The 14,633-nt window shown below is 39.5% G+C and overlaps 1 pseudogene; it reads right to left on the bottom strand.

The window, feature by feature from the left end:
* Window positions 1-12,651: 12,651 nt before the first annotated feature.
* On the bottom strand, window positions 12,652-12,740 carry LOC121483693 (annotated as a pseudogene).
* Window positions 12,741-14,633: the final 1,893 nt, after the last annotated feature.

Genomic DNA, 14,633 nt, shown 5'->3' with positions numbered 1-14,633 from the left:
AGTAAGGTAAAGAGGCAAGCAAGTTCCTTGACCTTGAAAGTTAGGGAAATTACTGAAAGAATTTAAGACAAGGAGCAACAGATGATCTGAACTTCAGAATTAGTAGCAGCAACAAAGAGGATAAACTAGAGGGGACTAGAAAACCATTAAAAGGCTCTGACTATCATGGAGGTGATTAAGTATGGCAGGTCTAATCTAACCAAGACAATGGCAAAAGAATGAGGAAAAAGAGATAAAGGATATAAAGAAAGAATAACATTTAAGACCCTCTGGATATCTGGCATGATGGAGAGGGACAGCTCTATGATTCAAGCATTCATTCATTTATTCATTCATTCACTGTGTTTATTGAGTGCCCAATAGTGTCAGGCATACTGTTCTAGAATAACCCCCAGGCTTAGGTTGGATTACCCAGAAGCAGATCCCTGAGTTGAGGATTTGTGCACAAGAGATTTAATAAGAACCTTCTCTCCAGTAAAGCCAGAAAGGAAGTGAGGGAAGCAGGACAGAGATGGGAAGGAAGGCAAGTCCTTCAAAGAGTAGTTGCATTCTAACCCTGTGGGAAAACCCCAGAGTGTGAGTTACACCCCAGAGATGTCTATATCTAAGACAAGGGAGCTGAGCTTTGCTACTCCTACATGGAACTCACGCAGTGTAATGTTTCTAAGTGCACCTTATCTCCCTTTTTTAAGTTTCTGTGTATTTTTTTGACATACAAACAGTTGTACATAATTCAGGTATACAACTTGGTAAGTCTGGAGATAGGTATGCACCCATGAAACCATCACCATAACTTATACCACAGACTTATTCATCACCTCCAAAACTTTCTTCCCAAAAAACTAAAAATGGAACTACCATATGATCCAACAATCCTACTACCTGGCATATATCCAAAGGATTGAAATCAGAATCTCAAAGAGATAAATGTGTCTTAACTCTTAACCTATTTGTCTTCCCCTCTTTAATCCTGTGAGAGACCATTCTACCTTGTTACATGATTTCCTCTCATTTCCACCCCTAAACTCAACCCTGTTAATCCTCACTATCACTTTTTAAAGCTTTCGTCCCTACCCCCTCCACCAAGCTCAGGCATACGTTTTCATTTGTTCAACAGACATTGATACAGAACTTGCTATATGCCAGTCATTGAATTAGGAGCTGGAGGTAGGAGGAAAAGCACAGACAAATAAAGGCTCAAACCCTTAGCTAACTTTAGCCTCTGACGGCATCATGATGTTTTAGTAAGACCTCTAACTTTATAATCAGATAGAGCTTCTGACTTACAGACAATCTTGGACCAATTCATATAACCAGCACAGTGTCTGGTATATTAAAAATCCCCAGTAAAAAGTTTTGTTAATTGTGAGGAGTTTTGGAAAAGGGAAAATGCTCAGTTCTCTTTCAAACAGTTGCAGCAAAACAGCTACAGTACAATTAAAAATTAATCACCGACTTGGAAGATCTGCGTTTGAGTTCAACTCCAGTGCTTACCAGTGTCCTTGGGCATATACACTCCACTTTCCTTGTGGTAGTCAATTTTATTGATGGTTTAGAGGGTTTCCACCATCCGATCCCCTTTCACATTTGGCAGAGGGCAAGGGGTCCCACTGTGTGAACCTTGGAGGAAGTAACTATAAAAGCCACAAAAGCCAAGCCTGACAGCTAGGACACAGGCTCAGGACTAGACTCAGCCAGTGATCCCCACCCCCCCAGGACTGAGCCAGTAAACAGACTATTCTAGGACAGTGGAATCTACCATTTGATGCAAGCAGTAATAGCAGCATCCAGTACCCGTGGCAGTGGTGCCAACAGAGATAATCCATGGTTCATGATCCAAAAAATGCCCAGGATACACTCTTCTGAAAATGAAAAGAGTGCCCATTTCACAGGGTTTGGGGAGAAACTGAATATGAAAAAACTGATCACAGGGCCTGGAGAGTAATAGATGTTTTGTTTTTTTTTTTTAATTAATTTTTATTGGTGTTCAATTTACCAACATACAGAAAAACACCCAGTGCTCATCCCGTCAAGTGTCCACCTCAGTGCCCGTCACCCATTCCCCTCCAACACCCGCCCTCCTCCCCTTCCACCACCCCTAGTTCGTTTCCCCGAGTTAGGAGTCTTTATGTTCTGTCTCCCTTCCTGATATTTCCCAACATTTCTTCTCCCTTCCTTTATATTCCCTTTCACCATTATTCATATTCCCCAAATGAATGAGAACATACACTGTTTGTCCTTCTCCGATTGACTTACTTCACTCAGCATAATACCCTCCAGTTCCATCCACGTTGAAGCAAATGGTGGGTATTTGTCGTTTCTAATTGCTGAGTAATATTCCATTGTATACATAGACCACATCTTCTTTATCCATTCATCTTTCGATGGACACCGAGGCTCCTTCCACAGTTTGGCTATTGTGGCCATTGCTGATAGAAACATCGGGGTGCAGGTGTCCCGACGTTTCATTGCATCTGAATCTTTGGGGTAAATCCCCAGCAGTGCAATTGCTGGGTCGTAGGGCAGGTCTATTTTTAACTCTTTGAGGAACCTCCACACAGTTTTCCAGAGTGGCTGCACCAGTTCACATTCCCACCAACAGTGTAAGAGGGTTCCCTTTTCTCCGCATCCTCTCCAACATTTGTGGTTTCCTGCCTTGTTAATTTTCCCCATTCTCACTGGTGTGAGGTGGTATCTCATTGTGGTTTTGATTTGTATTTCCCTGATGGCAAGTGATGCAGAGCATTTTCTCATGTGCATGTTGGCCATGTCCATGTCTTCGTCTGTGAGATTTCTCTTCATGTCTTTTGCCCATTTCATGATTGGATTGTTTGTTTCTTTGGTGTTGAGTTTAATAAGTTCTTTATAGATTTTGGAAACCAGCCCTTTATCTGATATGTCATTTGCAAATATCTTCTCCCATTCTGTAGGTTGTCTTTGAGTTTTGTTGACTGCATCCTTTGCTGTGCAAAAGCTTCTTATCTTGATGAAGTCCCAATAGTTCATTTTTGCTTTTGTTTCTTTTGCCTTCGTGGATGTATCTTGCAAGAAATTACTGTGGCCAAGTTCAAAAAGGGTGTTGCCTGTGTTCTCCTCTAGGATTTTGATGGAATCTTGTCTCACATTTAGATCTCTCATCCATTTTGAGTTTATCTTTGTGTATGGTGAAAGAGAGTGGTCCAGTTTCATTCTTCTGCATGTGGATGTCCAATTTTCCCAGCACCATTTATTGAAGAGACTGTCTTTCTTCCAATGGATAGTCTTTCCTCCTTTATCGAATATTAGATGACCATACATTTCAGGGGCCACTTCTGGGTTCTCTATTCTGTTCCATTGATCTATGTGTCTGTTTTTGTGCCAGTACCACACTGTCTTGATGACCACAGCTTTGTAGTACAACCTGAAATCTGGCATTGTGATGCCCCCAGCTATGGTTTTCTTTTTTAAAATTCCCCTGGCTATTCGGGGTCTTTTCTGATTCCACACAAATCTTAAAATAATTTGTTCCAACTCTCTGAAGAAAGTCCATGGTATTTTGATAGGGATTGCATTAAACGTATAAATTGCCCTGGGTAACATCGACATTTTTACAATATTAATTCTGCCAATCCATGAGCATGTAATATTTTTCCATCTCTTTGTGTCTTTCTCAATTTCTTTCAGAAGTGTTCTATAGTTTTTAGGGTATAGATCTTTTACCTCTTTGGTTAGGTTTATTCCTAGGTATCTTATGCTTTTGGGTGCAATTGTAAATGGGATTGACTCCTTAATTTCTCTTTCTTCAGTCTCATTGTTAGTGTATAGAAATGCCATTGATTTCTGGGCATTGATTTTGTATCCTGCCACGCTACCAAATTGCTGTATGAGTTCTAGCAATCTTGGGGTGGAGGCTTTTGGGTTTTCTATGTAGAGTATCATGTCATCGGCGAAGAGGGAGAGTTTGACTTCTTCTTTGCCAATTTGAATGCCTTTAATGTCTTTATGTTGTCTGATTGCTGAGGCGAGGACTTCCAGAACTATGTTGAACAGCAGTGGTGAGAGTGGACATCCCTGTCTTGTTCCTGATCTTAGGGGAAGTAATAGATGTTTTAATGAATGTTTGTTTAGTCTGTTTAAGAGGCTTTCCCAAGTTTCTCAAAAAAGGCTGAGAGTTTCTGAACTGGCTCCACCTAAACATAGAATTCCCAAGGACAATTTCTCCATCTCCCATCTGAGTTCTGTATATCTCCTTGCTCTCCACTCCAAGTTCAAAGTACACTTAGCTCTGATATGCAGAAGAATTTAGTTCATTATCTCCAGTATTTGTACATTTTGTCTTGCTCTCTGGTTAAAAAGTAACTAGTTTATCTAGTGCTTTCTGAAAGGTAAGATTGGAAGGCTTTAGAAACAGCTTCCGGCCTTCTAGCTTAAGGTCTAGGTGAAGGAAAGAAAACCCATGACCACAGAAATCATTTCAACAGCTACAAGGAACAGCTAAGTGCTGACTGTGATTTGTGTCAGCGAATATCATTACAAAAGAGGAGTCTCATAAGACCATGCTCTGTGCACGTAGCCATTTGCTAGGCTCTATTTCCTGACCCTAGTCCTTGGCTCCATAAAGTTTCCTTATGGAAAATATCTTTCATTTTTTCAGCCCCAGCCATCACCTCCAATCTGGTGGCCCTTCAAGCCACAAGGCCTCATTTCCACCGTGTTCCACCCCCATCTCTACTCAGTACCAGAAACATTGAACTATCGCCCACCTATCTCTATCCTTTTGCTCAAACCACTCCTTCTTCTGATTTCTTTTTTAAATTTATGATTCTACCATTTTCTCAGTCACCCAGGCTGACTGGGTATAATTTCTATTCCTTTCTACTCCTCCTATAGCCTATGCTTTGCATGTACATTCATACCTATCCCCTGATCCCTTTAAATTCCCACCGCCACCACCCTGGTTAAGGCCCAAATGCTTTTTTTTAATCTCTCAGTGATAACAATAGCTTCCTAGTTAGCCTTTATCATTTCTCCCTTCTTTTCTGACTATGTGTTCTCCTCCTTATAGACCTTCCTTAAATGACTGAACATTGTCTATTCAAGCCAACAAACATTTATTGCAAACCTAATTGTGCATAACACTATTCTAGGTGTTCTCTAAGATTTGATAATTGAAAAAGATAACCCTTAATTGGAAGAAAACATGGATTGTCTTTAAATTAAAGTTATCTTTGTATTTAACAACTACCTTGAGAGGAGTTTACACACACACATCATACAAAACATTATCAATGTTTAAAGAGAGGGATAAATGGATTTGGTATAAATTTTTAATACAAACTTGAAGAATTCCATTTCTATGGACTGAATGTTTTCCCCTAAAACTCATATGTTGAAATAGTAAGTCCCAAGGGGATGGTATTAGGAGGTGGGGACTTTGGGAGGTCATGATGGTGGAGCCCTCATGAATGAGATTAGGGCTTTTATAAAAGTGACCTCAGAGAGATCCCTTGCCCTTTCTGCCATGTGTGGTTACAGTGAAAAGATGGCCATCTATGAATCGGAAAGCAAGCCCTTACCAGATGATGAATCTCTCAGCCGCCAAAGAACTTGGACTTGATCTTGGACTTTCTAGCCTCCAGAACTGTGAGAAATAAATTTTTGTTACTTATAAGCCACATGATCTATGGAATTTTTGCTGTAGCAGCTCAAAAAGACTAAGATATTCATGATTTATACAAGATCTTTGAGTATGAAGATCTTTGGTGGTGTTGAGGAAAAGGGCATTAAGGAGAAGGGGGCCACATTACAAAAGATCTTGGGGTAAGAGCATGTTGTGGAGGGTGCATTCCAAGGAACTGCAATGTCTAGTTAAGATAATTAGATGGAAGAAGGAAATTATTGAGAGATGAGTTGGGAAAACTTGGGAGGGCCTATATAATGAGCATCTTTGAATGTCAACCTGACAAATTTATACTTCATTCTCTCTACATTGCCTAATAGATTTGGGATGTTTTGCTTGTTTGTAAGGATATTGGAGACTTTAGATCATGGAAATTACATAGGCAAAGCTGTTAGCCTAAGTCATGGTTCATGGGAGGTTTGGTGAAAAGGGACTGGAAGCAAAGCAGTGAATAAGTTAGGAAGCTTTTGCATAGTCACAGACCAGAGGCAATGAAGACCTGAACTAGGGCACTGGTTGTGAAAATGAAGAGAAGAAAAATGGAAAAGGCATCATGAAGGTGAATTTGCAAGACTCAACAAATCATTCAAGGTGAAAGATAATGGAAAAGGAGAGTCCAGGATGACTCCAGGTTGACTTTGAGAGTGGAAACTCCATTAATAGATGTGGATGTCAGGATGTACTCAGGATTTAAAGTGCTGTGGATAGGATGATATATCAAATCTTAGCTTGGCATTTATGGCAAAAGAGAGTCTCAGCAGGGAATAGAATTCATCCAAACTATTCAAATGAAGAGACCTAATGAAGGGACTATTTACCGACATGTGGGTAATGTCAAGGGAACTAGCAATGGATGTTGAGACAGAGACTAGCAACAGTAAATGGGAAGCTATTAGTACTCCCAAGACTGAAGGGTCAGAAGGAAAGTACAGTATTACCAGAGCCTACTGAGAGCTGGAACCATGGAGGAATAGCTATCTGATGGGAGCTGAGATTAAGAAGGTGGGCAGATTGCATCAAAGCAAGGAAGGAATAGGGAGAAATGCCCTGAGCCCTCTATTCCCTCTTGCCAATCACTTCTTGATGTCTTCCATCAGAGCTTTGGAAAGGATGTCCCAGGGTCAGCCTCCCTAGGCACAGAGCAGGAAAGAGAAGAGAAAAACAATGATAACATTGAGAATGATATAGAGAAAAAGTCAACACAACAGTTTTCCAAAATCTGCCTTTAAGTATTCCCTACTATGCTTTTTCACTTCCCTGCCTCCATACATTTGTTCATGCTGTTCCTTCTGCCTGGAATATTCTTTCTCCTTCAAAGTCTTATCTATTTTCCAAATCCTAAGTTCAAAATATCTTCCCTCCAAAAATACTTTCCTGATTAGCTCCAATCAGAGGTGATCTTTCTTACCTCTAAATACTCAGACTCCTTGTACTGTTCTTCTGTGTTCATGAAAGGCTACCTTGAGTTAATTACTTATGTCCATCTTTCACTATCTTACAGAAAATAAGTTCAGTTAGCATAAAAACCCTGTTTCAATAATAACATCACTCAAAGAGTCTAACATAAATTTTTACTCGTGGTTGGAACTCAACAATTTGGGAATACATGAGGAGGAACTGAACTCTTTGCTTTTATTCTAGTCATGTGACTCACAATTGCACTTTACCACCCCCGTTATTTCTTCCCCTCTCTAGTATCCATTAATATAAGCTGCAGACCACCCATGAAACTTAAACACAAAACAGAACAGCTCAAAAAATATCCAGGAATCTGGAAAATGACATAGAGTAAATGCTGAGTAGGAAACTTTCCTGTTTCTTTTATTGAAGGACTTTAGCAGGAGTATCTAGTACAATGGTTACACAGAGTAAGCACACAATAAATATTAGATGGATGAATGGGTGGATGGGTAAGCAAGTGTCAGCCGCTTGATGACCTCTTTGGCAGTAGGGATCTTAGGTTAAGAATTTTAGAGAGATCTTTTCAAAAGTCCCCATTCAATGTTCTGCTTCTTTATTTTACTGCTCAGGATTTAAATGTATCATTTGCATTCCGTATATGGCTTCTTGCTTCTAATGCATTTGTTTGTTCTCTTTTCTCATGAATTTTTGTATTCATCAGGAAATGCCCTAAATTTTGTTTTATAAAGAAGGTAAAATTCTGACTTCTATCTGGTAGGCACTATAGTCTAGGAAATGACTTCATGGAAACACTCTAAACTAGCAGTTACACACAGCAGAATGTGCGTAAGCGGCTGTCGCCATGGGTGTTAATTGTAACATGTCAATGAAAGACCTGATTCCTAAGGCTGGCGGGCTGAGCCTCCTGCTGCTGCCAAGTGCTATAATGTTCAACAGGGACATAATTTTTGACACTGGCAATTTAGAATTCCATGGCTACCCTCACTAGTGGACTCAAAGAGACATAAAATAAGAAAAAATGTGCTGAATTTATTTAAAATGTATACCACACATTATAGGTAGAATGGTCAGGTAGATGAAACACCAGATGGAAATAGGATGAAACAGCAACTCTGTGTTTTAAGAACAGCAAGTGGCCCATTTAGGCTGAAATATTTGAAAAGGGTAGGGAAGTACTAGAAGATGAGGCCAAAAAGTAGGATGGCATTTTGTTCTTTGGGGATTTGGGCACCAAGGCGAGGAGCTGGTATTTAATTTGACAGACAATAGGGAGCCATAGATGACAGGTTGGGTTTGGGGTTTTTTTGTTTTGTTTTTGAGCAATTAACTAATGTGATTAGAGCTGCTTAATTAATTATCAATGCATGGGCTAGATTTAATTAAGGAGATAGAAGAGACCAGAAAACAAATTAGGAGAGTATAATTAGAGACAGCTAGCTGACCAATAAAAATCTATCCATACCTTTTATGGTGTAGAGTTGGTGCTTGAGAGTGGCTACCCAGGTGGACTACATTAACTAGTACCCCCGCATTCTGCAGCTAGAGGGGATCATGTGACAAATTCTTGCCAATGGAATGTAAGCTGTGATGATGCTCATCACTTCCAGATTAAGGTGGTTAAGTGTACATGATCCTCCATGCTTTCTTTTTCCATCCGCTGCCAGCACCCCTTGATACCCTGGCAAATTTGAAGTCACAAGATAGTAAAGCTATAAAATGGAAGCACAGACCTTTTCCAGACTCTTGAGAATTTTTAAATGTATGGGAACCTGCTCAGGACCACTTAGTTTAGTGACAGCATGAAGCTCACGAGCCATAAATCATAGATTTCACTTGTAGGGAAGCTAATTTGTTTGCACATGCTGATAGCTACCTTCTGGACAGTCCTCTCTCCCTCTGTCCCAGGTCTTTCTTATTATCTCTCACTTTAACATCTTGTCCTCAGGAGGACCTGATGAGATCATGTGCCTCAGTCATTTAAACCCTTAGAATTTAGAGAAGAATTGATTTTATTTGTTTTTACTCATTTATGGCAGAATAAGGAGTCAGTTGCACAATTCAATGGCCCATGGGGAGGTCTCACCCTAAATACCTTACCTATATTTTCCGAACTTCACCTAGAGATTCACTTACTTAAAACACACATACACACACACACACACACACACACACTCCCAGGCTAAATTTTAATGTGTCTGCCCTAACTTCTGGGAAAACCTAATGGCTTGTAGCAAAAGAGCTGAACCAAAGTGGCCATGTACAATATCATTTATCAGTATAAGTTAGTTGGGCAGGATCAGGCAGAGGGACCCAAAATGGTCAGTACCCTCAAGACCTCCAGCCTTCACGCTGGAATTTCCTAAGAAAATCAGAGTGCCTCACTCCATAAAGTGACTTTGGAGAGCCCTGAGTGCCTGACAGTATCATGGGAATCAAGAGCACGTAAAAGCCCAGTAAGGGTAGATCCTTGTGTGAAGCAAAGATGATGCACAGAAAGGAAAGAATTGCAAGACAGAGGGCTGCTCCAAGAACCACATTGATGGGTGATGTGTTTCCTATCTTCATTTCTAGGATATCCAAATAATAAATTTCCCTTTTCTTAGGGTAATTTGAAGGAGTGAGTTTAAAAGACAAACTGGCACATTTAAACAAGCTTACAGAAAAGGCTGGCATACTTAAATCACCCACACTGGTGTTGCTCTAAATTCTCTTCCAATTTTTATCAACATACAGGAATATATTGTTTTTACTTACTTGTAATGCGTATAAGCCTTCTATTCTTTGTCCTTTTTTGTTTAACATTGTCTTATATACATATTTCCAAGTAGCAATACACTCACATCAGTTTTTCCATCTATGTATCATTCTCATATATTTGTATGTCTAGTTTGAGATTATCTGGGTAGTTTTGTATGATTTATTATTATGAATAAACAGTGCTATACACTTCTTTGGACAAATTTCTTTTTTTTTTAATTTCACTGGGACTTCTTCCCAATGGGGGATAACCAGATTAAAAGATACAAACAGTATTTTCACTCTTATGATTTGGTGCCAAATTGTTCTTCATATAGATACACATCTTGTTGAAAATGCAAATAACCCAAAATATATTAAATTTTTGCATTTAAAAGGAATGGGTGCATTTATAAACCCATCCTAAAGAAATTATGAAAGATACACAAAATAATTACACAAAACAAGATAGTTATCATAATACTATTTAAAACACTGAAAAACACAAAAGCTGAAATGTTCAGATCACCTGGAAGTGTCTAAGTAAATTAGGATATATCTATAGGTAGAATACATATGTGGATTTTTTTAGTGCCACGAAAGTGAAGTTTTCAAGGAGCATTGAATGACATAAGAAATGCTTATGATATAAAGGCAGGAGAACAATGCATTACCAAACAATATCCAGTATAATTCTAATTGTATAAAAAGAAAAAAATTATCTGTTAATATATGCATACAAAAAGACTGTAAACAAATATACTATAATGTTAATAGCAGAATTCTAGGCATAAAGTGATACCAAGTATTAATGAAGTTAAACAGACTATTGGTCAGTCAAATATGAGTGTGAACTTTTCTTCTAACTTAACTGGAAAGCATGTGCATGTTAGAGCTGTAGAGGAAGTAAGAAGGTCCAGGATACAGGAGATAATTTTAGAGCTTGAAGAGGAATGGTCTAGTGGAATAGTGAAGAGGAATGGGCAAGCTCTAATCCAGAGATTTTCTTTGGTCAATGAGCTCCAACAATAAATTTTTGACCTTTGTCATTTACCACTGTGATATAATAAAGCATATATCTGGTCTTTGTCCTCTCTTCCTGGCCTAGAAGTTCAAAAAGCTTTGGAATTTCCTAATAAGAGTGACTTTTGCTACACCTATGGTGCCTCTCTCATTCATACCTGAGTTTATGTTAATGAGGTGACTCATGGTGGGTCTCTAGATAACTTCAGGATGGGATTGGTGACCAAGAAGATCAAGCATATGATTAGAGAGTTGGAACTTTCAGCCCCACCCTCCACCCCACCTCTAAGGAAGGGAGGGAAGCTGGAGATTGGGTTCAGTAATGTGACCAACAATTTAATAATCCATCATGTTACATAATGAAATGGTGAACATGTGGATGCTCCTGGAAGTTAAGGAAAGGGCATAGAAGCTCTATGCCACCTGCTCCCCAGACTTGTCATATTCATCTTTTTCATTTGGCTGTTCCTGAATTGTATCCTCCATAACAAAACTATAATCATAAGTGTAGCACTTTCCATGAGTTCTGTGAGTCATTCTAGTGAATTATTGAACCTGAAGGGAGGAGTGGTCATGGAAACTCCCAGATTTGTAGCTGGCCAGGCAGAAGGGCAGGTGGCTCAGGAACATCCAGGATTGTGGTTGGCATCCGAGGCAGGAGAAGCCTTATAGGACCGAGCCCCTTAACCTGCAGGATCTGGGCTAACTCTACTTAGTGTCAAAATTGAATTGAATTAAATTGAATTGAATTGAATTGAATTGAATTGAATTGAATTGTAGAACACCCAGTTGGTGTCAGAGAACTGTTGTCAGAATATAGTCATCATCTACCTATACAAAGGACAAAACAGTTCTCAAATATGCTTAAGGAAAATTGTATTAGGGCAGCCTGGGTGGCTCGGTGGTTTAAGCGCCTGCCTTTGGCCCAGGGCGTGATCCTGGAGACCCGGGATTGAGTCCCATGTCGGGCTCCCTGCATGGAGCCTGCTTCTCCCTCTGCCTGTGTTCTGCCTCTCTCTCTCTCTCTCTCTCTCTCTCTCTCGTGAATAAATAAATAAATAAATAGATTTTTTAAAAAAGGAAAATTGTATTAGTTAGGGTGATGCCAGCTGCTAAAAGAGAGAAACCCCATAATCTCAGTGATTGAATACAGTAGAAATCTATTTCTTGATCATATGAAGTCTGAGATGAATGTTCCTGACTGAGTAGGCTTCCACATGGTCACTCAAGGACCCAGACTACTTCCATCTTGGGTACACTATATTCCTCCTAGGCCTCAGAGTCCTCCACACTCATCCAACAAATAGAGAAAAAGCATGGGAAGTCATACATGAGAAGTGTCTGTGAGCCAGCCCCCAGGAAGTGGCACCCAAACATCCATTCACTGTACTTTGCCTAGAACTTGGACCATCTCTCACTACAAAGGATCTTGAGAAATGCACTGACACCTAGAAGAGGAAATGGATGTGATGAGCAAGCCAATGTCTACTTCTTTAGTAATAATTTCTTTATTCCTGAAAACAATAATCACATAATCTAGATTTGAACCTGATTAATCTCAGTGGCCAAGAAAGGCAACTATAATAAGGAAAATTCTTCATTGCCAAGTGCCATGCCAACATATTTCAAAATGGGTCAGAACTACAGTGTTTCAGTTCAGTGCAAGAAAGATTTCTTCCGTAAATGGAGTACAAAGATGAATAGACTTAGTCCTGCCCAGTAAGACCTTACCATCTAGTAGAGATGCTTATAGACCAATGAAACTTTCTCTTTTGTTTTTTTGACTTACAAAAGTTCTATTTACACATCTGAAAAATAAATGCTTCACAAATTCACGTCATCTTTGTACATCTTCTCTGTATCATTCCAATTTTAATATATGTGCTGCCGAAGGAAGCACAGAAACTTTCCATTTAGCTTTCATACATTAAAACAATGCAAAATCAATGCAGATGAAAAGTCTTTAGCAGGTAGGAGAAGAAGAGTTAAAAAGTTGAAATGGTTCAATAAATACTATATCAACAGCACATTAAAAATGAGCATACTATTCAAAGAAGTGGATGGACATATTGATGGATGAATGAACAGATGTTCTAGTTAATTTCAGAGAAAGTTATTTTAATTGATGTAAAGCACATGACATATGATTTTTTTGAAATATTTCATTTATTAATTCATGAGAGACACACAGAGAGAGGCAGAGACATAGGCAGAGGGAAAAGTGGGCTCCCTGCAGGGACTTGATCCCAAGACTCCGAGATCATGACCTGAGCCAAAGGCAGACACTCAAACACTGAGCCACCCAGATACCCCATGGCATATGATTTTGAAAAGCATGACTGACCTAAGGAAAGAAGAGGAAAGCCACTTTTAAAAAAACAACTACATTCTTAGCTCACAGAACAGGCAGTTCCCAACACAGGCACTAGATGTGTTTGTTTATAAGTCAATTATTTGGAACTCACACTGCATTTTCCCTTAAAAGCAATGTTGTAAAAGGTTGTTTAGATTCCCAGGCAAAAGCAGAGCTGCATGCCTCTTTAACCCATAATGTTTCTGAAGGATTGCACTGCACTGAGGGTTCTATTCCAACTGTAACTGAGCACTATCATCATTGCTACAAGAAAAGGCATCTGGTCTCCAACTCAGAAAACTGCTCCCCACCATTCCCGCAGAAGCAGGTGACGAAAGAAAGATATTGTAGTCCAGTTGTGCCTGAAGTTGCAACAGATTCCTTAAGACACCAGAATTCATGATGAAAAAAAGAGACAAAGTTTCCATCATACAGGAAGTCACAAGAAATAGATGTTTTCTGGGCTTCCATAGTTAGTTAACATCCGTAGCTCCAGTATCTTTTCAAAGCTCAGAAGATCTCAGTTCACATTCCCACACAGCAAAAATCAGCTCTTGGGTTCACCCAGTCCCCACCCTATAATCTTACACTTGCTCACTGAACTTATTTAAGTTTCCTGCCCAACATGGTCAGTAGTGTTAAATGCTATGGAGAGCTAACATAAGATAAGAACTGGAAAGCCCAGAGCACCTGGGTGGTTCAGATGGTTAAGAATCTGCCTTCAGCTCAGGTCATGATTCCAGTGTCCTGAGATTGAGCCCTATGTCGGGCTCCCTGCTCAGCGAGGAGTCTGCTTCTTCCCCTCCCTCTGCCCTTCACCCCCTCATGCGTGCACACTGTCTCTCAAATAAATAAATAAAATATTTTTAAAAAACCTGGAAGTCCCTAAATTTACAGAGACAAGGTTTAAAACTGAGGGACTCCATCCCTAGCATGTAGCTGTCTCTGTGGAGTTATAGACTCATTCCATCTCTTGAAAATAGAGCAGAGGAGCTGGGGTGGGCAGATTGGCACCAGCAGTGTAGGCCAGATGAAGTGAGAGGTTATTGTCACATGTGACATTGTCCTCAGGCTTGCACCACTTTCTGCAGCTGAGATTAGCAGCTTGGGTGTCAAAGTGGAGAACCCAGAAACCTCTCAATAGATTTTCGTAAGAGAAGGTACTTCTTGGAAAATCATTTCCCAGAATGTCTAAATTGGAAAGAAAAGGCCATCCAAAAGGTGAAGGAGAATATGCAAGATTTTTCTTCACAAACCACCATCACTTGGTCTGTATAGGTCATTTTTTAACTCATGATTTCCTTTATCAGATTTTTAATCTTCCTAGGCAACTTGAACCAATATTTCACAGAACATGACAGATCTATGGAAATAAAATAAAGTTAAACTTTTAAAAATGAACTATTGTATCAGAATGACATGGTCTAAAAGAGTTCTTTT

Source organism: Vulpes lagopus, chromosome X (genome assembly GCF_018345385.1).
Source record: "Vulpes lagopus strain Blue_001 chromosome X, ASM1834538v1, whole genome shotgun sequence".
In the NCBI taxonomy this organism is placed as follows: Eukaryota; Metazoa; Chordata; class Mammalia; order Carnivora; family Canidae; genus Vulpes; species Vulpes lagopus.
Note: the sequence above shows the minus strand (reverse complement) of the source record. Positions and strands in the feature narration are given on the sequence as shown.